This window comes from Melospiza melodia, chromosome 1 (genome assembly GCF_035770615.1).
Source record: "Melospiza melodia melodia isolate bMelMel2 chromosome 1, bMelMel2.pri, whole genome shotgun sequence".
Taxonomy (NCBI): domain Eukaryota; kingdom Metazoa; phylum Chordata; class Aves; order Passeriformes; family Passerellidae; genus Melospiza; species Melospiza melodia.
In genome coordinates, this window is record NC_086194.1 from 130,464,413 (window position 1) to 130,488,847 (window position 24,435).

General features: G+C 41.8%; 1 long non-coding RNA gene across 1 annotated transcript; it reads right to left on the minus strand.

Moving 5' to 3' along the window:
* Positions 1–2,951: 2,951 nt before the first annotated feature.
* LOC134430242 (uncharacterized) lies at positions 2,952–8,801 on the minus strand. Its single transcript, XR_010030778.1, has 3 exons — positions 8,694–8,801; positions 8,341–8,450; positions 2,952–3,417 (listed from the first exon to the last, which is right to left on the minus strand). It is a non-coding gene; the product is annotated as an uncharacterized LOC134430242 (long non-coding RNA).
* Between the last annotated feature and the right edge of the window lie 15,634 nt (positions 8,802–24,435).

Below are 24,435 nucleotides of genomic sequence, written 5' to 3' on the forward strand. Positions count from 1 at the left end.
TGCAAGTCATCTGGCTTGCTGAACTCTCTCAACAGCAGCCTGCATTTCTGCCACTGTTGCATTTCAAATGGTAGAACAGAGATTCTGGCACTCACCAGAGCCACCTGGACGTGGATGGGATCTACCAGCACAGGGAAAGAAAGTTCTTCTGAGGGCCCTTCCAGAAGGGTAAAGGCTACAGGTGGGCTGGATTGTTTTTGTTGGACAACCAGCTGTGCTGTTTGCACAGATCTGAGCACACAGGTCCCTTTTGAAGTACAAGTGCTGCACAAGCAGATGAACAAGAGCAGTAGTGGCAGTTCCCAATGGCATTGCTACTCTTGCTGAACCTTGTTGTATAATCCACCCTGGAGCTTCTGACGTGGCAGTCTGTAGTCTCACACTTCTGAAGGCAGACCTGGCATCCCAGTGCACTGCTCCTGGAGTACAGATTAGCTACTCACTTCATCCCTGGCAGTGCCAGTGTAGGAGTAGGGCAAGAGTGGAGGATTTCAGGAGGCCGTGGTGGTTGTTAGACCCACGAGTCCGGACAGCTGGATTCCCACAACTGGCACACAGGGACTGTACTTACGCTGGCTTGCACACTTTAGTTTAGCATCTGGGAACCATCCAAAGCTCCTGAGTACCTTGTTGTTCTCTGAGGAAACCTTTCCCTGAAACCAAGGAGATGTGAGGCACTGCAAGGAGCTGGGAGGGCAGGAGAATAAAAAGTTGTCCTGAGTCTAATAATATAGATGTAACAACCTTGACCCAGGTGCATTCTTTAATATCTCTGTGCTTGAGTTAACAAATGCTAAAAAGGGTTTTCATTAGTGCAGTCCCGGTCTCCCCCAGCTTGTGGTTCCTCAGCCCTGCTGAGCACATCTGGCCAGCTTCACACCCAGCTGGGTGTTTCTGAATGTTTACTATCACAGTTGTGATACCAGTGGCTACTGCCACTGTGTGACTGTAGAGACTGGCACAACTGGGTCCTGAGGTGTCACAGACATCCTCTTTGCCTGTGAGGCGCCCTCGTTAATCCACGCTTGCCTAGTGCTTTGAGATTCCTCCAGGACTACTGACTGGTTCTATTTCAATTTACAGATATATTGTGAAGTATTGTTTCTGTGCCTGAATGTATAAACCCAGAAATTTTACTGTAATAAAGAGTCATAACACCATTAAGTATTCAGACTTTTGCCCTGTTTATCCAAAACTCTAATGGGGGTGGACTGGGTGCTGCTACATAGTACCCTAAATGAGTGCTCCTAAGAGGACTGAAAGGCAAGTTGTTCCCTCTCCCACAAAAAGGCAATAGAGTAAACGACATTAAAAAAAAAGTCATTTAATGCAATGCTGTGCAATCAAGATTACATGAATAAAGTTTGTAGAAAACCAGCTTCTGAGATATCGAAATATAAGGTATTTCCTCTGAAAGAGTTATTAAAATAACTTGGGGAGGGGGGAGGCAGAACTCAGAACTGTTAAAAGAAGCAGCTAAGCTTGGGGAAATTGCAATCTAAAAGCAAGGTGGATTAAGCAAATCCTTCTGTACAGAACCATGCTACAACTAGGAACCTTCTAACCATCACTTGGAAAAGCTTACGCTCTGGGACTCGATTTTCAGGCATATAATACGAGCTTTAGTGATTGTGTCTGCACTGTACTCCCAATTAAGGGATACTCTCTTGTGCTTAAGTCCATTTCTGTTCAGGAAAGCATTTAAGCATTTCTTAAACCATATTCTTAAGTATTCTCTTGAAAGGGAACGCCTTCCTGTTGTGAGATATGTGTCTGCATTTGCCAGTCAGTTTGGCTGAGTTTTCCCAGCTTGGTGCATGCAGGACTCATTGCAAAGCTAAGAGGAGGATTCACTGGGGGCAAGTGACACTGCTGACTTCTTGAAAGTCACAGTCAGGCACTGCAAGTGTTACATCCCCGTTGCTTGGTTTCTAAAGGCAGCATTTTGAGACACATGGGGGAAAGGACAAGCTTCAGAGCAACAGGAGCTAACTGGATTGCAGTGGCTAGAGTACATTTTTCTACTGAAGAAATATATAATCCCTAGGTTTATTGTGACTCTCATAAGCCCCAAGAGAGCACTATCAGTTTTTAAGGGAGAGAGGAGTTGCAAAAAAATTTTTTAATCTCTTTCAAGCAAAATCTGCTGACAAAGAGTCTTGTTCTTCATCAGTCTAAGTGCTCTGGGGACAGAAATCTTTCCTGTAGTGCTCCATTTTAACTGTCCCAGGATTGTCTTCTCCCTTTGGATGTGGCAGAGAGGACTCACTGGGTGTTCAGTCCTTCATGTGGAATAATGACGTGAAATAAATTGTGGCATTAGCTTTGACCACCAAGATGCTTATTCGTTAACAATTTTGGGGGCATATGTGTTAAAAGTAAAAGGAAAGGTGAGTTAAGACTTATGGCTTCCATTTTTCTCCACCTTTCTAAGACAACAGAGAGCACCTTGTGACCTGGCTGCTTGTAGACCAGGGCTGTGGTTCAACAGTACAGGCCTGTTCTGCTGCAGAGGGGAAGAAGGTGATCTCTCTTGCTCTCTCTGTGGAGATTATGTGTCATTGCTTTCTCAGGAACCAGACTTAGCACCACTGGGAAACAGTGAATGGGCTGCTTCTCCCCTTCCCCAAATTGTATTCTTAAATTCAAAACCTCATAATTCAAATTAGTTTGCTGAGAGAAACAGCACAAACACAAAACATAGAGACAGGGCTCCATGAGATTAAAACCAGGTAATCTTTAACTTTATATAGTCAGTGAAGGTCAAGCCTTCTTCCCCTAACTGGTGCTGACACTCACTAGCTGGTGAGGGTGATTTTGGTGAAATCCAGCAGTGGCTCCAACTTAACCCAACTAGCTACCCTGATAAACAAGCTGTTCCAACTGCAGAACAGCTACCTGAGGCTGGTGTAGCATTGTAAAAATACCACCTTAATCGGGCAGGGGGTGGGGGGATGGTGGGGTGGGAATTATGAGAAGGAAAAGAATGCCTTTCCTTTGCTGAAGTGTTCCTCTGCTTCTCAGCAAAGTGGGAAGTTGTGTCCCGCTCTCTCTGGTTCAAACCTGGCCCAAGCAGTAGAAACCAAAAAGAAGTCATCACTGAAAGGCTGGCAGGGCTCTGTGTGTCACCAGCCAGCTCGTTCAGCCCAGCATTTAGCTCACATAATAAAAATATCCTTTTATTTGGCTCTGAGTGACGTTGCCTTGGAATACAAGCAGATCATCTGCTTTCTTCTTTGTCAGGAAGGTTATGCCAGCCATTCACAGCTGGAAATTGTTCCCCTGCACCTTTTCAAAGGTTTTCATAGCGTCAAATGGGAAAAGTGAGGAAATCAAGAGCAGCTCTATTTCTGTTGCACCAGAGGATGAAGAGGAGACTGTAGTTTTCTCAGATATCAACAAGCTCATTCATGAGCCCTGTATGGAAGGTTAAAAAAGTGGGTGTGAAGAGAGATATCATTAATTCTAAAAAATGGTGATGAAATAGAACAAAGCAATATTTGATGTTGAAGCCCAGTCATGAGATTAGAATCTTTTTTTTTTCCCTTAGGCTCAAGTTGCCTGGGTGGTTTTCAGGTACCTATTGCTCACAAGATAACATCTTCCTGTCTGCCCAATGCCTCCTATTCATTCACACCAAGATATAAATAAGCATCCCAAAAATTCTAGGGCTGAGAAATAACACCAGGAAAAAACAAGAAAAGGCTTCCATTTTAACTTCATTTGGATACAGCTCTTCAGCAGACATTGTTCATTGCTGATATAAAGGGACAGTCCTGGTGGACCCAGAAACTGCTCACGCAAGCTGTGAATCTGGCCCGCTACTATTTTACCTATGATAAAACTGGGAGACAAGCAGAATTAATAGCATCCTTTTGCTGAGAAATTAATTTTTTTTTCCAAATGAGACATATTTTAGTTACAAAATATTGCAAAACTATTCAAAATAATAAAAACTTGGGATTTCTGTGCTGCTTGTCTCAAGAATAGCTATGATGATGATTAAAAAAGAACCAGATTAAAAGGAAATTTATTTATTGCTCCCTGGCTTTGGTTTCAGAGCTGAATGGATTTTAAGTGCCAAGTGACAAACCCTTTAAAATCTGGTTAACAATGGAAATTTTGTCTTTTTTAAGCCAGTGTGGCACTACTGTAACATCCAGGCTTTTTCACAGCCTCATGTCCACTGTCAAGGACTCCCAGTGACAGACACCCAGACTAAAACTAGGGCAGTGACCTGAGTTATTTTGGAAGTTACAGCTCAACATACAAGATTTCATGCAGTAGCTCTGATGACAAAAATGAATTTACCACATGGAATCTCACAACATATTGTGCGGTAACTCAGAAAATAACTTGGCTTACCATTGCAAATATATATATATATATATATATATATATATACATACAAAATGCACATTAACAGCATTTATAGACACTGATCTATTAAGTCATTTTCCTACACTACCTTCAGACCTTTTGTCTGAAGCAGAAAAACCATCATTAAAGCTATGGTTTGCCAGACAATTACTTTGTCAAATCTCAAGAAATTGCATAATAAATTGTATACATGCATCAAACATGAACAGCAGAGGGGTATAACAAGCTGTGTATTTCCAGTCCACTTGTTCTTTCATCTAAACAGTAGCTGTTGTTTTGAAGAGTAATCCTATGTTCTTTTCAAGGCACAAAATGTACATATACATTTATCTATCAAACTAAGTAGAAATAATTGAAACACTTAATATGCACAGTAATAAAGAAATGCATGAACAACTTCATTATTAATGTCTATTGATTATTTATGTTTTCAAATAGGCAAATGTAGCTACTAATATTTTATCATGTTAGTCTATATGTGCATTTTGGCTTTACCTGTTTATTGGCAAGTTTACTGTCCACATTATGGGTATTTTTATTGCTGTACACTCATTTGCTATGCGCATAACTGAGGTCAGTTTACGAACTGACTAGTGTTTACTCAATTTGATTACTATGTAACACTGCTGAGACTATTCTCCCTTTGGAAAATTAACTGTACAAGGAAGCCCAGTAAATCTTTACTTAAAAATTCCAAACTTTAGATTGATTTCAGCAGAGGGTCTGTATTGATCTAAAAAGCTTTGCGTTCCTAACTAAAAACTAATCTTTATTTCACCCTTTAGTGACTGCAGCCATAAATATGTTCACTCATACTGGAGTTTAGTGGATTAATGGTTATTGGAGATTGTGGCTTCCAACTGGGGTTGGTAAACCTTAACCTTTGGAGGACAACATGAAGGCATTTACCCCTTGTCATCTGTAATAGCTGGGTCCCCTTCTGACATTTACCTGGGTGTTAAAGAGGAGGCAGAGCCAGGGATAGGAATTAAAGCACCAGTGGCTCACTTTATCTATCCAGTCACTCATCATGCTGACCACTGTATCCTGATGCAAAGGCATGGAAGTGCAACAATTTGTTTCATCTGTGGTAACAGAACTCTGAAATTTCCAAGCAATAGAATTAGTTGCTCCTCAAAATTAATGGACAAGTCCTGTGCCTCCTTTCGTTTCACCATATTTGTGGGAGATGTTCTGTGTGACTCAGGACACATCTTTCTGCCATTTTTCAAAGGCAACTGGTAGGAGATACTGCCTTACATTCCACTGCAGTGACTTACTAGTTACTGTCCCAAACATAATTACACTAATTGTTATAAAAACCGTAATTGCAATAATGTCTTGCAGTAGGGTTTATTCCAGAATGTCATGTTCTGAAATAGATGTCAATTAGCACTTAAGTTATGAACAAGCCATCCCTACAAAACTTTAATTCACTCAAGTCAGTTTAAGCAACTCAAGAAAGCAATGTGAGGGTAGAAATTATTCCCACATGTAAGGACTGAAAGATCTGCCCTAACTTTTCATTAAAGAGAATAATGATTATTGAGAACATAGAAAAATTATTTCATTAGCAATACAGAGAAGGTTTCATTGGAACACGAAATATGCAAAATGGTAGATGTCAAGTGATTATATTAACAGACACAATTCAATATCCATTGTTCCAGAAAATATACTGAGCTTAAAAGAGAGATTTCTTCTGCAAGAAATATTGACTCGAGCCTGCCTAAATTTAAAGGAGAGATTTATTTTTCATAAGCAGGTACCATCTTGTGACAGTCATTTCTATAATTATTCCCATTTGAGAGCATAAGGGATACTTGTGTCAAAAAAGGGTGCCTGGTTTTGGAAACTGATTTAAAAACCTTTCTTTCTATTTCTATTAATTCTTCTATTTTTGCAAATCAAATTCCCAGGAAGGGAGATAGCTTTTGTAATAACACAGAATTGCAGTTGCTGGCAGCTGTTGCAAATGATTCCAGGCAATTTACGTCCCTTGAGACATTTTCCCAACATCAAGGTAATCAGGGCCAGTGGGATATAATCTGGGAACAGTTTTAACAACAATTCTCCCATTCTGGACCAAAACACACAGTCCCAGTGGAGATGGAGGTTGCCTGTTGTGCCTTGACATACACTCCTAACACTTAGCTGCAGATTTTGCATCTGTTTTGTTTATTAAACTAAAAGTGATTACTCAAATATTTAAACAAAAGTAACAACACTGTGGGAATACCAGACATCTGCTAATCAAAATGTTGCCCTTATTCTAACATTTCATTTGTTTTACCTTTCCCATCTTCCTTCAGCGTTCTCTGACCCATTTCCCAGCTTCAGATTGTTTCAGATTTTACTCAAGAAGGTCAAAATACCCAGGGGTGCACAGGTGTGGCCCCACTGCTTGCTGTCCTCATATCAGATGGAAACAGGATTTCTGGGGGTCTTGTGCAACCTTTGGCTATCAGCAAAAACCACTGGGGCTTTGTGAAGATAATCCCAATTTTAATAACAGAGCATTGGCTTTCTGAAGTGTGTAGGTTTCTAGAAATCTTTGATGATCTGGACTGAAGTTTGTTATCCCTTAGTTGGCAAAACAAGGCTTAAAATTTAAACTTTAAACTGGAGACAATGAAAAGAGCAGAGGGTCCTTCTGCTGCAGGAGACTGAGGGGAAAAAAATCCATCTTTGTTCCCCCTTCAAACGTGCAAGGACAGTGTACAAAAAATTATGGCAGTTAAAATTATCCTAAAAACATTCGCTCATTAACGGTCCCTGAAAGCTTTGTGCCATATAAATAAAGTCACAGGAATTGCAGGTATTTTCTGATTGCCCTTGAGGTGGAAACAAGAAGGAATGGTCAAATGCTAAAGCTGATCTCTCTGGTTTACATTGAAAGCCTCCTCTGAATGCACGTGTATTTGATGCCACATAGACAGCAGCAGCAAGAAGAATGAAATTGGTCTTTTTGGCCCAGCATGAAGCAAGAAAAGCATCCTGTGCTGTGCATCAGCTAGAAGAGATTCTCCCTCCCTTCAGCACCAGCTGTAGAGATTTTCCAGCACGTGGGAAATACCTTAATCTGCCTGCCTGGGAGGAACAGAAGGAACATGGGTGTGCCTCTTGGCTGCCTATTCCTCTGGAGGTGCAGACCCAGTGGTTGTGTGAGCCAGGGCTGTAGAGTCAGTGCTGGCAGGACAACAGTGTCCCAGGGAGCAGTGGTGACAGGAGACCGCCAAGCTCATTTCTACTGACTCAGTTTAGTGAAACAGCTGCAGGGCAAGGAGACCAGATCTGGGTGCTACCAGGCTATTGGGGTGAACAAGTCTGGGTGATGGCACAAACCAAGGGAAATGAGAGTACACACTTGATGGTTTTGGCTGGGAAAGGAGTATATGGAATTGACATGGGTTTTTTTTTGTGCAAAGGAGGCATCACAGGCATCATCAGGTGAGGTGTAAAATATTTCTAGGAATCTTTTTTAAACCTATGGCAACTCATCATTCATGGCCATCTAGCTGAGATCAAAGTAGAGCCACCTAGAGTAAGGCTGCTGTTCTCCGCTGGGAATGCCAGGCTGCTTAGAATATTACAGGAAAAAAATCAAAGGAATTAAAAATGACCACCTCATTTCACACAGCAGTAAATATGTCATAAGGATTTTTTATCACATGGACTTGATGCACATTGGGCAGTAAGAAAATAGATTTGATCAACAGGAATAACTGCCCTAGAGCTAATATGATCTACTGAGTCACAAATCCTCTTTTTCATAATGCTTAAATACGGATTTACATGATGGACTATAACAACTCCAAATGCACCGTTTATATTTATCATGTAAATAATGATGAGATTTCAAATTAGAATGCAGATCAAAATAGCACACTAGTTATTCAAATTGCTTCTTGGTTCAGAAACTCACTTTTTTGAATAGTTCAAAAGTATCAACTATTTCACCTGTGAGTGTGCATTCCTGGGGCCCATGTGAGTCATGTGCCCATGAAAGTGGTCCTGCTGAACTCAGTAGGTTTCCTCAGCTGTATAAAGTTGCTTATGGCTGAATTTACCTGCAAGAGAGACATCAAAGTCAGTAAGCAGACTTTATTTTTCCTTGTCAACTTCCAAGGATTCTGTGAGCTGAGCACAAAGACCATGTTAGCACTCACTGTTTGCTGCCAGGGGAATAATTTCTGTGTCCAAAGCATATATGATCACTAGTATGCTATTTTTTCTATCCTTTTATTCTTCCACAATTCAGTACTCTAAGAAATACAAGAAACTTTGCTAGGCTCCTTTATTTGTGCACGCACCTTCAGAAATCTTGTGCTACCTTCTCTCAGCCTGCCTTTGCACCCCTGGGCTGCCTACAAGCCCTTCAGCTGGAGCATGCCTAGTGTAGGTCCTGCAATTTGGTGTTTAACTATCTTTAATAGTTAAGCAGTAAAGTGTTCTCCGGACTGTCCAGCATTGCTGGAAAATGGGAACATTTTCACCTTTGATACTAAGATCCCAGCCAGGGGTGGCTTCTGTGTTTCTCCAATGCTTAAATCTACTCTTGTGCAAAAGGCCAGTACAAAGGTCTCACAAGGCAAGTTATTTGAGTCCTCCCTCAGCCCTGAAAATCGTTGCTGATTGCTGTAGTTTGCAGCAGACAACAGGCTTTTTTTGGCTGTCTCAGTAGAAAGGTGAGGTCTAAAAATAATTGAGGTTCAGGGGATACCAGAAAGCTCAAAGGTTATTTGGCATTTTCTTTTCCCAATCTGTACCCATCTCCCCCTAAACAGACAGAGTCCATCCCCTTCTACTTTCTCTGAGTTAATTATAACTTGCACTGAGTAGTGTCATGGAGAGAGACATAAAGCAGCAACACTAATAGTACTCAAGGGGAATTTAGCAGCTCTACAGCAGAACAAAAATCTCCCAGCAATGAGTTGTGGCAATAAATGAGCCAGTTTGATACCAGTCAAAGTCCACATGCAGATAGATTTATTTGCTCTATATTGGCCATGCTTTTCCAATTTCACAAGATAGGGATATTTCTGCAGGAAAGATTCCACGTTCAGTGTGAGAGGCAGCATGTCCCTGTAAAATAAAGCATTCACTGGCCACTGCACCAACACAGGGACACTGGAGTTCAAATAAGCTTTACAAATCCCCAACAGGGGAATAAAAAAATGACTTGGCGACTTCTTGGAAAGAAATATTTGAAATTACACTTCAGCACAGTTGAGGGAGAGTAGATGGGGGTGTCTTGCTGCCTCTGTGCCCTCTTGAGACAAATCAGAGACAACCAGAAGCAACCATGTTATGAGCAGAGCTGTGTGGGGGCTTCCCCAGCCTGGATTCTCCTGAGCTGTGTGCTTGATCTCAGATCAGGGGCAGAGGACAGCATGGAGGTGATGCAGGGAGCAATACAAAACAGCCAACATTCAGCTGCTTGCTTCTGTTTAATCTGTTTGTGCTGTTTTAGATGTTAGGCAAATTCTCGAGATCACTAGTATCTTACTCAAGTCAACAGCTAGAGGGGACAATGTTAAGAGGGGACAATGTTAAGATACTCCTAGCTGGAATCCCAACTAGCCCATCCCCTTCCTTCCCTTGCATTACTACTGGCTTATCCAAAGTATCATGCTCTTCCATCTGAAATTCAGCTGCAGTCCTTCCTTCCCTCTCCTTCTCCCTCTCTGGCGACCTTTCTTTGTCTATTCTCATCAAGTAGTTATCAGGCTTTTTATTAATGATCTGAGCAGCCTTTTGATTTCTGGCCTTTTCCTCCTTCGAGGAGGAAAATGGTTGTTTTTAATCAAGAGGGTCAACAAAGTAGCAGAGATATAGCAAGAATCCACTAGGTTAATTTAACTATATTTTGCTGCAGAATTGTCCCTTATGATGGCCAAATTCCTACTTGTAAAGTGTGTTGACCACCATGATCCTTGGTAAAATGTGAACAGAATGAAGCCAGTGTTGTGGACACCATCCCAGTTCAGAATCCATATCTCAGAGATCTCTATTTCCTATGGAATATCTTCACATAGTGGAGGGCTTGAATTCATGCTGAGAACTCATGCCCATGACTTGGATCACACAAAACTGACAAAAGCAAAAAAAGTGTTTTTGAATCTGCACATAGCTGTTACCAATACCAAAACAGCCTTTAAAATTTAATGCTTAAAGGTCTGAAAACATAACAATGATCTCTAAGGTCTGGAATTTGTAGCTTATATTTGTTTTTAGGCTGCCTGAGACATGCTGCCTCTGCAGTACTGTTGATGGGGAAGTGTTGTCTGTCTAAAGAAGCTGCAAACCTTTTCCTCTGACTAGGGCAAAGGTAGCAGAGAGCTTTGAGAGCCATGGATCTGTGGGGAGCCTGACTTCATTTTTACTTGTTTCCCTTCTTTGCAAAAAGATAAAGATTTTTTTTTTGTTGGTACTTCTAGCCAATTTCTACAGCAGTGAAGACATACAAATGTCTGCTCCAAGTCTTCCAGGCACTCCATAGACTTTTCTCCAGATGGAAAAGACCAATAAAGTGCTGAAAACTCTGACGGAGAGGAGAAAATGGAAAGAGAAAAAAAGTCCTAAATGCTGATTGAACACAGAAAAGTAGAAGCATTTCCCATGATTTCCTGTCCCAGTGTTCAAGTGAAACTGAGTTTGTTGGCTACCACTTGGTCTTTTTCTAAGGTTTATGAAAAATAAACAGTCTTCCTGTAAAATTACATTGAACAAGCACCAGATACAGAGCTCCCCTCCCCCATCACCTTTCTGCACTGTTTCAAAGACTTACTTAATGATTTACATTGTTCACAGAGTCACTCAAGCAGGCAAAGTGGAATTCCACCTGATCAGTAACATGGGGTACTTCCCATCTGAGCTGGAGTGCAAGCTCTTTGTCAGCTCTCCTAACGTGCCAAGAGCTATATGGGAACTGCCAAGGTGACTATAGATTATAAGGGCAAAAAATCTGCTTTTATTTTTGCAATGGCATAAAAAAAAACACCCCAAAAACCCATAGAGAATGTCATTAGGACAAGGGACAAAGTGAACGTCTGCACATCAACACATTATCCAGCCTCAATAGCACATGGTACATTGTCTCCATTATCAGACAAAAAAACCTCACAAGAGACAGAGATCAAAGGGTTAGCTTTTCAGTGATCTTGTCATGCGGCTTCTTAAATGATAATGTAAAGGTTTTAAAAAACATTTACCGTAATTTCTGCTAAGTGTCACAGCCTAGTGAACCATTAAAAGTGAAGCAGCTCACTGAACCGCACGGAAGTGAACAGATGGAATTCCACCCTCCCTCTGCTCCAGAGCCTCCTCGAACAATGCAAAGTCTTCTTTCAAATCTCCTCCTCTGAGCTCATTACCCAGGGCAAATATGTGGCAGGTTCTACTGCCACAAAGGCTGCGGCTTGCTCTTCTTCATGGCCAGGCTGTATGGTAGAATTTTTCAAAAATTAAAATATTAATTCTGTCTAGTTTCTGCACTTATGAAATCCTTTCTTTGTTCCTAATTTATATGGATGCTTTGATAAAAGGAGGACATCCTGTTTTGAGCTTTCCAGGGTCTCATGGATCACTGCCATTCTTGTTTTCTCCAGATTTATAAACAAAGGTATCCATTTTCTTTGGGAACAGTAGTTTGTACATCCACAGTTCTGAATTTTTTAGAGAGAGAAATGTAGCCCCGCTATTGCACTAACCTCCTCCTTTAACATCCTCCTCTCTGCTTCCCTGCCTGGATGACAAGTAATTCTGCACAGGTATGCATGATCTTGCACTCTCCCTGCTAATTTTTTAGATTGCTTTATGGGCTCATGGAAATTTGGATCATTATCTCAGGGCTGAAATTTCCACTGAGTTTTGTGGGTTTTGTGAGCACAGTGTGAACCATCTCCTCAGGCCAGCTTACTGTAGAGGCTAGTAGGGGTCCTGCAAGCTCCAGTGAGGCATTTGAATCAGTGGTGCAGCAGCTGCAGGGAGAGGAGGCTGTGGGGAGAGGTGGGGGATGCTCAATGCTTGATAGGTGCCAAAGGGCTTAGGGGGAGAGGATTCATGCAATAAACTTGTTCCACACTGTGCCATCCTCTCTCTCCAAGGAGATGGGTGAAGGGTATCACACAAAGGAATGATCTTTGCTCATATCTGGACACATTTCACACCCCAACACAAAAATAATAGGTTCCCATCTACTTGGGGACGTGGTAAGCTTAATTTGTGTTTGTTTCACTACTACAATGTGTAACTGGACAAAATCAACTACTTCTCATCTTTATATTTGAAACAACATGGCAGTCTTTTGTTCTGGAGTGACTTGGAGAGCATGGAGGCCAGAATTTGTAGGTGATGGAAAAACCCTACAATTAAATTGTTTTTGTTTTTAGATTCTGAGTCTGTTTGATAGGTATCAGTGCAGCAGAGGAAAAGTCACCATTTTGTCCTCAGCTTAAGCATGCTGTAAAATCAGAAGAGTTGTCTTGGAGCTTGGGTGCTATCCATGAGTCTTGCTTTGAAATCTGGGATATAATATGCACCTTGGCATCTTGAGCTCTCCACTTTGCAAGCTTGAACTGAAAGAAGTAATTCCAGCCTTTCTGGATACTGGAGAAGGTTGGAGTTTAACTTCAGGGTGTGGCTGGCTGGTGGCGTGGGCTGAGAAATCCATGACTGTGGACAGAAGGCACTGGTACCTCCTTCCCAGGGAGAAGCAGCAGCCCCTGTGACAGGCTGTGTGCAGAAGCAGGAGATGCTGCCAGCTGAACATCACATCCCTACAGGGGCACAAAGTGCTGCTTAGCCAGGCACGACCAGCCAGGCTCTGCCTGGCCACGCTCTCTGCTGACTGCAGCAGGCTCTCACCAAGGGCACCCTGCTTCTTTCTCCTCAGGAGGAGTCAGCACATTCCCCTCAGCACATTCCCCTTTACCCACCACACAGCCTCCTGTTTTCACATTCACCTGCTGTCTGTCCATTTCTCTGCTGGGTCTCTTATAGGGCAACATCTTTCTGTTCCTCCCCAGAGTAACACTTAGCCATATGACTCTGACCCTCCCACCACTAGCTGAGCAGAAGGAAAAGGGATCTCTCTGGTGTGAGAAACTGTGGTGTTCAGGAGAAGATCCAGTTTGCTCAGAAAAGGCAGCTGAAAGCTTAGGTAAACTGGGAAGGGCTGTGTTGGCTTACTGGGAAAGGTTACAGCACCCGTCACCTGGATGCAGCAGCCATCTGAGGAGAGGCACAGTACCTGGCTGCACCTCTGGGAAAGGAAATGTGTGTGCTTGGACCACATCTCTGACCATTCAACCACTTGGAGTAATTTGCATGGCTCAAGATGCACTTCTCCCTCTTGACTCTTCCATGATGTCACGGCAAGTGAGAACAGCCACCCTATCACCAGGGTAGACCCTGTGCCAACTCATGCATCCACTTTTGAGTGGTTTTGAGCACCACAGGAGTGGGATCAGACCCTTCTGTATGAAAGTCGTAAACCTGGTTTCCCACTGCCAGCAGCTTCATTAAGGATGTACTCCCTGAATAGCCCCAACTCCTGTCCTCTTTCTGCCACAGTCATGGGAGCTGCTCTCAGAAAGGAAGGCTGAGACCTGGTCCTTCTGTTTGTGGAAATAGATACAAATGAGTGCTCCATGTTTCACTATCCTATTTCTTATTTTTCTTCTTCTTCTTTGCCATTTACATTGCATGCATTCAGTTGAACAACTTGGCTTCAGTCTTGATTGAAATATTTAATGGATATTATTCATTGTTGGTATTCTCCTGATGTTGTTCTCATTCATTTTAAAACTGCCAAACCTTCCCATTTTTCAAGGATGCCTGGCCTTTTAAATAAGGAAAGCATTTTGATACCTTTATTACATTTTTTGAGGCCACATTAGCTTGTTTTTGCTATCATTTTGACTTTGATTTTAATAAACTGAATAGAAATAGCAGTCTCTCCATTTCTTAAATACTGCATGCTTTTCCATTATTGTCCACAAACAGTTGATTCCAATCAACTTTCTACAACTCATTCTGTCCTCAGAATTATTGTACTTTTATAACCATTCACAAATATTTTCAGAAGTGCTTCCAATGTGATGATATTATAACCTAGCCCTAAGGGTTTATTATCTTCCACATTATTCATTTCACCTAGTCTCATTTCCTTGGACTAAGTCCAAAATAGCCCCTGGTCTTGTTGATTGCTCCTCAAACCGAAAAAAACCTCTTTGGTACTGCACTCAGAAGCACGCATCCATCCTTAATGACTCCACTACTGCTATGCCCATCAATGTCAGTATAATTGAAATTCCACTGTACTCACTGCCTCTGCCTTTTTGCAGCTTACCCCTTATCTATGTAAGTGTTTCCTGATCTACTACTTTGTTTTAACCACTTCTCACACGCATATCAGTTTCCTTTTTGGATTGTTTCATACCTTGAAGAGGTCCTTATTCATGCTTCACATTTTTCAATTATTTGACAAGCTGAATGGAAAAGAAATAGCATTATAAGGAGCACTTTACCTATTTTTGGATTTCCCCTCAATGTGGACATGTCTCAGAGAATTTGCCAATGATGGTTACTCACGTGCAAAAGAAAGTGGTGAATGTAAATAGAGGGAAAACACCTCCATATTTAAGCCACATATATCCTTTTAGACAGGCAGTTTTTATTGGAAAATTCTGGCAGTAAAATAAAGCAGAACATTTAGGATGCTTCAAATAATACAACCCTCCTCCTGGTGAGCAAACCATGAGGGGGCTTCCTGACCCTAGCAGTGCTGCAGTGCCAGCAGAGAGAAACCACTCTTCCATTGCTTAGGCATACACTCAGCCTTTGAGAGCCTAATTTGGCTTTTTATATAAGCAGATCTTCCTTAAACAGAATTTCAAGGTAGCAATCAGCCCTTTACACTGTAATTCTGAGAAAGAGAGAGCCTTTCCCCTCATTTATTATAAAAGAGAAAGTTTTACTCTTACATGGCATGCTGAGATCTTGGATTATTGAGGTGGTGGGTAGAATAGTTTACTTCCAAAACTGCATAATCTCACTGCTGATATTGCTAAACTGTGTGCGATTTTAAATGGAGCCTGGTGCTGCTGAGACTCAGTGAAACGAAACCTGCACAGGTCTCAAGGTCTCCTGAGCTTTACTGGGGGGGGCTAAGGGGCCTGTTGCTTAAAACAGTTAAGGATGCAGGTAAAATAAATACCAAATAAAGCTTAAGGGCTTGGGAGCCCTTGCTAGGTGTTGCTGCCTGTGAGCAGAAAGACTGTGGTGTATCACTAAGGTGCCCAGCTCACTGCCGTGCTGACATCCAAACACACCCAGGGAGGAGCTCATCTGTGTTTCAAACACGGATCCTGCTTCCTCAGGGGGCTAAATCTGCTGAGCCCCTCACTCAGTCCCTCCAGTGGGGAGCCAGCAGTGTCATGCAGGGCCAGGCTGACACAGACCGTGGCATTCCTTTTGTCCAGGCACCCCTGCTCACACAGGGATGCTGCACCTGGCAGGTGTTTCCAGTGAGCAGCTCACACCAGGGTGCTGCCTTCTCACTATCTCAGTGCCTCAGGAAGTTTTACAATCCTCGGGAAGGATTACAAGGTCCCTTCATTTTTCATACGCCTGCCAGTGTAATATTGTGCCTAACCTCACATTTGGGCATCGCCCATTCTGCAGTGCATGTCTAGTGTTTATTTCAGTATCTGTCAGAGACCCAGGGTTAAAACTATTGGAGGTCCAGATGACATCTGGCTTCTCAGCTCCTCCAGAATATTGGCTGCAGTGTTTATCAGTGCATTATTCATCAAAACTGATGATGCAAAGTACAACATGCTGTCTGCAGCTCAGCGTAAGAGTGGAAAGAAGTTGGCAGAAATGCCTAGTGTTCTGTGAGCAGCATGTAATCAATAGTCTGGGTGCTTGTTCACTTTATGTTGATGACTATTCCCTCTGGTACGTCTTTGTATATTTTTGGGTTCTCTGTATTACCAGCTGTGCGATTTTTCTCTCTCTTTTCTTGATACCAGCTTTGATAGAACAGAAGGGGCAACCTTTTGTGCAGTAGGTGTCAAATCAAATAAACTATTTGCACAAAGCCTGGAAATGAGAGTCAGAGAAAAATAAGATTTGGTTGAGATTTTCCATGACAGACTGGTATTTTTTCCTTCTTATCTTGTTTCCATTTTTTTTTTTTTCAAGGAAAGGGGGAGAGATTAAATGTAGTAGAGCTAAAGACTGTTTTAACTGGCATTAAAATTTTGAACTGAATTCTGCTTTTCAGGTAAGGTACATGTAACAAGACTCCAGAGTCTTCAGTGAAGTTACTCCCATTTACACCAGTGTAACAGAGCAGAGTGTGAATGCTTATCTTTAATGCAAGAACTTGCAAAACAATAATCAGATTCTCAGCTGGGGTAAGTTGGCAAGTTTCCATTAAAGTCAATGGACCTAGGCTGATTTACACCAGCTGACGATCTGCCCCAGTATCTGCTACACTACACACACCACACGCACACACAAGCCACACAAGCTTATTTATTTTCAGTGTTAGACCTACATGTAAATTTGGTGCAACAACAACAAAAGAACAGTGGTAGGTGAGTCTTTTTAAAAAGCCATATTGCAGATAAGAGCAGCATTATTCTTACAGATCTCTCCTTAGCATGTGGGTATCCATGTGCAAAGTCTTACTGGCCCTGTCCAGTGCAGAAATTATAAAGAACAGTGGAACTGAAAATGGCTGTTTCACTTGTGGCCCAAAGCAAAATAGCAATCTCCAAAATTCTGAAATGGAGGCTTAGCACTAGACTAAGCAAAACATAAGGGAAGCAAAGCAAAACAAAATCTTGCTATGTCATGTAATGGCTCTTCTTAGAAGAGCTGTGTAATTTATTTTTTCCAAAGGGGCTCGCACATGTGTTAACCAGCAGTATGTGGATCAGTATGCACCATAGCAGAGGGGGCTGCTATTCATCAGGTCTGTGCCATTTTCCCAAAGCCACACAAGACCAGACCATGCACAGAACGGGTATGACCACTGCTAGATCTGAACCGTGGGTCAGTCCCACAGCACCATCTGGCCCATGTGATGTGGTTTTTATATTTGAACAGGACTAAGCATTGTATCGTTGTCTAGGTAAGACAAGCTCAGATTTGAAAACATGGGAGTGTAAATCAGCAGTTTATTTGCTCTTTCAACAGAGATCTGTTGTGCTTTCAAGACTGAGAAATGCACCATAGGGTGATTAAGGGAAAAAATAGAGAGAGGAACGATGAGTTTCAGGCTTCAGAATGTTTGTCTAGGTAATGTTACTGGAATTGAAGTTGGAATGATGTTCATGAGGCTGTATAGACTCAATAGGTGCCGTCTGCAGCTCTTCTGTCACAGCATGTGCTCTTCCTGCCTGAGACTGGGAAGTAATGACTTCAGTTCTATTGCCATAGCTAAGCAACCTCCCAAGACTCACTGGGGTCACAAATGCAGGCCTTGTGGGCTCACATGGAGAACTGAGGAATATCAGAGGGCCTGTCTGGTACTTACTCTGCTTTGGGGACTTGGAGATATTTTTTTTTTTTTTGCAGCTGCAGAATCCCCCGTGTTTGGACCAGAGAAAATGGTGGGATGAGAAACACTCCCTCACTGAGAAGGAAGAGAAGATATTTAATATTTCTAAAGGTTTGTAGTTTTAGGTCAAAAGACGAACTGTCCTTGAGGATGTGCAAGACTGAGGGAACGTGGGTTATGCTGGAGTTGGTATCTCTGCCTTGGCACCATTCCACATGCTTTCTGCAATATGTGGAGTATGTCCTGGAAGCATAATCTTTCCTAGAGGAGAGTTCTGATTAGCTCGTCAGACTGACCTGCTCATCTTATTTGTCTCAGTTCAGTAGGCATGCTGCTAAGCTCAGGCTTTTTGGATCTCTCTGAGTCATGGGGTGCTCTGGCACAGCAGATCTCCTAGGCTAGGAGTTAAAGAAGTGGCAATGCTAGAGGCAAGTGATTTTTGAGAACCACAGAGGAGAGGAGAAAATAAAGAGTGAAAGTGGGTCACCACTGCTATACACTGGTGTTAGATTTGATTTTGATCACAGCCTGTTGCCATCGTGGCACATTTAGCCTTGTCCCTCAGGGGACTGTGGTACCAGATCTTGCTGTGGGCAAGAGGAAGGAAAGAGTGTTGTTGTGGTTATCCATAAAACATTCAGCAGGACAGGATTTTATTGCAAGGACTGTTTCGCCTGGATGCAGACTGCAGGATCTGGACTGGAACAGTTCAAGAATTTGCTTGCAGTTGTATAACAGGTCAGGAGATGGGTCAGACCAAGGACCAAGAACATGTGACCTGGTTGTACCATCCTGTAATCGTTAAACCACTTGTCACCCCTTGCTCCTGTACTTTTCAGGCTTTCAAAGGCTGAGCACACCTTCAGCAAAATCAGGCAGCAGGAACCCATCATGAATGTTGCAGCCTGTAACTAATGGTGTATATTTTTACAGTCTCCTCCCTGCCCTGTTCTCTGCCCTTCAGTGAACCCCGAGATCTGTGTGATGATACTCCTCCTCATACCCACTCCTCTTCCTTCCTAAGAACATAAACATTACAGAAATGTTAAGAATAGAAACATCATGGTTTGCCTGCTTACATATTTAAAATATTTCTTATTCAAAATGAAAATTTCCAAACTAGGCTGCTTGCTGGGGTGTAGGATTGTGTTGTTTCATTTCACAGGGAAGATAAATTTGTTAAAAATTCTGGTTTAGCAAAGTGCTTTGCAAATGTTTTGCTTGGTAGACTGAGAGAACATGGGCAAATGGGTAGCTTTGGGAGGATCTGGGTTCACACATTCAGAAAATAAAGTAGGAAAGCTAGTGAAGACCTCTGGGATATTTTTTGCAGGAAGATATCAAGTCATGGAAGTAATATATTCCAGTGAAAACCTTTTCTGGCATATGTTCTGGTCAGGTTTATTTCAATATAACTCTTTTCAGGACTCTTCAGGGGAAGAATAAGACTCCAGCTGACTGGAACCTTGTTCTCTAGTGTTAAGTTGACTGGATACCTGCACTGGCCCAATGTGGAGAGCCAAGATTTATTTTCATTCTCTTTTTGTGTGTGTCTTGAATAGCTCACCGATGCAACACTTTATACCTGGCATTGCTCTCCTATTCAGTGGGAAGCTGGAGCTCTCTCAGGATCACAGATGATCAAAGCTTCCCAAATCTTCTCACTTCCCAGCCTGGATGTCCTGGTATGCACTGACATGCCCTGCTTGGCTGCTGAGCCTGATTGACTGGCAGGAGAAAAAGACACCACACTGAAGCTTGCATGGATTATTTGCACCTCCCAGCAGTTGCACCATCCTCTCTGAAAGGTGCAATGCCTACTTCTGTGAGGGCAGGAATACATGAAGACACACAATTAAGCTACTGGAAACATGCTCATAAAGACAACTGAAAAATTTGCCTTCATATCTGTGACATCCTGCCTAAACCTCTCTGCTCCCTGAAAGGGTCTCTCTGCACCATGCCCAAAGAAGTATTTCCTCTACTTCACAGATTTCAGAGTTGGTCAGTAAAGAAATCTTGGGCTGGTGCTTTGTACTAGGGATGGGAGTACAGACTCTCACATACCTTTTGTGGAGACACAGATCCTCCAAGTCAGGAACATCTGGAATGACTGGTAGGGTCATAGCCACTGTTTTATGAGGATTGGTTAGTCAGAAAATGCATAGTCCTTTTCATACAGGTCTAGTTTCTAATCAAATATAAATTTGAGATAAATTTAAAGACCAGAGGAAAGGAAATGTTTAGCTTTCTGGGACTCTTATTGTCAACTTCTATCTCAGATCCCCCAACAGGGAGAGATTTTACTGTAGCATATCATTTAAGCAAAATGTCCCAGTGTCAGGATTTCCCAATTTTCACTTTTTGCCCCTTGCAATGTGACTCCATTTCATGCTGTGCTCTATCCACAGCTGTTCACCACCTCCCTAATAATTCCTGCTACTTGCTAGGAAATGCTGCTCCACCTCCTGCAGGTGAGGGATGCCCTTGTTCCCTCACAGAGCTGAGCAGGACAAAGTGCCAGAGGTGCACAGCACCACCCACAGCCGCATCCCTTTCCTGTCACTCATGGCACTTTCCATCACGCCTGGCCCAGGAGTGCACACCTGCAGCTTGGTCTCTGGACCAGGCTCTCTGCCCAGGTGGGGACTCCAGCAGCTCCCCAGCACCTCTCCCATCCTGTCCCTGCCCTCCCAGCCTCCACAGCATAAACCCATCCATGCCATCTTGACTTCCCTTGTGTTTTACAACATCTCCAGAATGAAAACGTCGGAATTAAAAGAAAAAGGGAGAAATGATTTGGTTCTTTTACACTTGTAAAATTGTGTATGATGCCAAGTTTTAAGTTTGAAGTATGATGTCAAGTTCAGAGCATCTCCTGCATGGAATAATCCAATTGCCTTACCACTAAAAAGAGACCCTAATCTGGCTCCAGGTGAGCTGAGCATTGGTTTCCAAAGGTGTGTTTGTCACACATGCTCTAAAATGAAAATGTATCTATTATTCTTCCTAGACCTAAACAAGATTTTAACATTATCACCAGGAATCATTCACTAGCCAAATATCCACAAGGATTTTATTTGTGGAAAAAGATGGCAAAATTATTCATCAGTATTGTGGCATCCACGACCTTGGATCAAATCCTGTGGTGCTGTAGGGAAAGTGACTCCCATTAACTTCAAAGTGGGAATGTGACTTAATGAATTGAACATACATGAAACAAGGCCCTTAGAAATCCACCCTTTGGATATTCTGTGCCTAATTATTTTCTAATTATCTAAAAGATCATCTAAGCTTCTTTTTAAGCTTCTTATAAACCTACCAAAGTTCATTATGCTACTATTAGCATTAGTATGACTTACTATAAATAATAATGTGAATATTTATCTGTCATGGGGATATATTAAAAAGAACCTCAGGGAAATGAGGCCATACAGAGAATTTCGCTACAGCACCAATATTTTTTAGGGGAATAGTGATTTTGAGAGACTCAGGTTTAAAAACTTCAGAGCACTTTTCATTTAAAATATCAACTAATTCAAGACTAATTAATCTAATTATTACACAGTCCAGAAAATATTAGTCTATTTCTCACAAGAAGGGAGGACATAGATTCCACATCTACCTTTTCAGGAACTTTCTCTCTGATTAAATAATCTTATAAGAATATTTCTTATGTAGGAGTGAAATGGTGTAAAAACGATTCACTCAGTCAAAACAAGCAAACAAACAAGACCCCAAAGCCATTTGAAATGCTTTTGGTTTTAGTGGCATAGCAATGGAATGAATCAGCATTAAAAACAAAGAAAACAGAGCTTCTTTCCTTTTTTTTTTCCTTTGTAAACCATTCAGTTTGGATAATCCAGTTTTTTTAAAAAAAGCATGTGCACATCAATTACCCAAGCACTTTAGAATGCCATAATCTCATTTTGTGACCAGGATGTGAAATTCAAATGTCATCCAATTCTATCAGTAAATGACATTTTGGTGCCTTGTACTAGATATTGCACTATATCAAAAACTCCCCATCTTTTTTTTTTTTTTTCTGGCTGTTTTTAAACACAAGAATATGTAAGACAAAACAGGTATAATATTTATTTTCTAGATTCATCAGAGAGATAGACAGGATTGGTTTTATCAGACACTGGGTAAATAGAAAGGGACTTTTAATTCAGAGTATAAACTCAGGGCTGGGCTATAAGTGCTGCAAGTGTGTTATTTCCCATGTACATTTTTGACACATGCACTCAGGTATTTTCACCAGCAGACCTGTAGACATGGTTCTGTATGGGCAAAAATGGGATCTGCTAAAAGCATAATAGAAAATTTTCCCCTAAAATATTGATTATTTTCTTCATTGTTAAATCATTATTAAAGCAGGTTGAAAAATCATTTGCAGTCTCTTCTGATACTACTACTGTCACAAATGACATCACTTTTTAACAAGATGGATGCTTCCAGTGCTGGGCTCAGAAATGCCAAAGTGGAATTAACAACTTAAAAAAAAATACATTTCGATATTTATTCATGGTGACAAGTGCTTCTCACGCTGTACCTACACATTGTTGGCCCCCATGATAGGGCTACAGTTTTCTTTTAGCAGCTCCAAGGAGGCCAGGCAGGAGAAAGCTTGGCAGGGCACAGCCTGGTGAAGTGTGCTGGGGGCTGAATTCCACCCTCCCCGTCGCTCCAGTCCAGTGAGCTGCATCCTTCTGAATGCACCCTATGCTGTGGCCACCAGAATTACAATAAAAAAATATTTGCAAAGTATTCTTGAGTTGTCTGAAGAAAGGGACTTCACGCAGAGAAGATGTCGAGCATAAAACTTAAAGCCTTTAAAAAATATTAGCGTAGGGCAGACGTGCACATTCAGAAGCATCTCTTCTGCTGCTAAGAAAGGAACAACAAACAGGCACAAGCTTTGCATAGAAGATGATTTGCTGAAATGGAATCGATGGTGATATGACCCTTTCAGACACTGGATTTAAGCAGTGAGCTGTTATTCCCCAGCTCTAGTGTGCTACCACTGCTGTTGTCACATTTCTGTCTTTTCTGTCATAGGCAAAGTGGCCTCTTTGAAAAATGCTTCAGAACTTTTTCAAATCCTTCATCCCTTTCTCAGGAACATTGTCAGCACTATGATGTCTGTTTCGTTTTTAGCATTATTATTGTCTTTCATCACAATAAGTAAGTTGGCCAAGGCTCCGAAGAGCGGGATTTTCCTCTCAAGCCATGCCTGGCCCTATGCTTGTTTTGCTCTCCCCACTCCACAAGTAACCAGCAAGAGGTGCAGTCAATACTGTGTTCTCTCAACTGACAAGTGTAAGGGATATGTAATTCCAGTTTGCCAAGCTGAGGGAGACAGGGAGGAACCCCTGAGGAACCAGTGAAAAATGCACACCACCACATGCACATGAGATATTGTTATTTGATTAAAGAACCATGAAACCCTGAAGAATACTATGTCACGTGAAATATAAAAGGGTCCTTTGGGAATTATTCTGCATTCAGGACTCCAATGGTCTTTCCATGCTGAGTTTTGGGCAGACTCTCCTTAACTGGCACTACCCTTAAAATGCCTTCCAACATGCTTCCAGCAGGAAAAGTGTTTGTAGGACATGGCAACCAGCTGTTAGGCACACATCTCTACTGCAGACCCCCGTGCTGCCCCTGAAATGAACCAGGTTTTATAGGTCTACCTTGAAGTCATATTTTCTCCTTCATTTGACCCTTAGCTTTTATTGCCCTGGGAAGTAACTGCAAGTCTGTTTAGTGTTCTGTGGTTTATTTAAGATCTTGGGGAAAGAATCATAGGAAAACAAAATGAAAATATTACATAATATAAAGAAGAGCAGAAGCCAGATGAATGCAAGCAAAGTACCTTTTAAAGGGACTTTTTCTCATGGCTGAGGACAAAGAGGTGTGAGATGATGCCTTGGAGCATGTATTGTTGCTCTTTATGCGTTGCACTGGGAAATCAAATTTAACTGAACAGTAGGAAGGGTGGAAACAGTGAAACCCCAAGCAACATTAGTATATACAGCTGAGCCACAGCACCCAAGAGAAAAGAATCTGGGTCACAGTCTTGTCTTACCTTACAACATGATGAAATGGTCTCTAAAGAGCACAACCAATGACCAAAAAGCAAGGAGAGAGGAGTTTGGCTACTCTAAAGCCTCAGCAACAAGACTGCTGTTTCTTTCTCTATAAGTGGCATTTGAAACATATATCAAATTCCTAAAAGGAGTTCCTAAAATCAAATTCCTAAAAGGAATTCATGAAAGAAACTGTGCCAGGAAGCAAACATTCAGACCTTTCCTGATAGTTTTCTTTCTTATCACAGTTTTTTGGCTTTTCAGTGTGTATTGCATCAGGTGTGAAGCTTTATGCCTTATCTTACTTGTCTGAGTGTTAAAGGTACCTGCATTTTGCCAAAGCATGAGCTGAGACACAGGCCATAGTAAGTCTGTCTTTAGTGG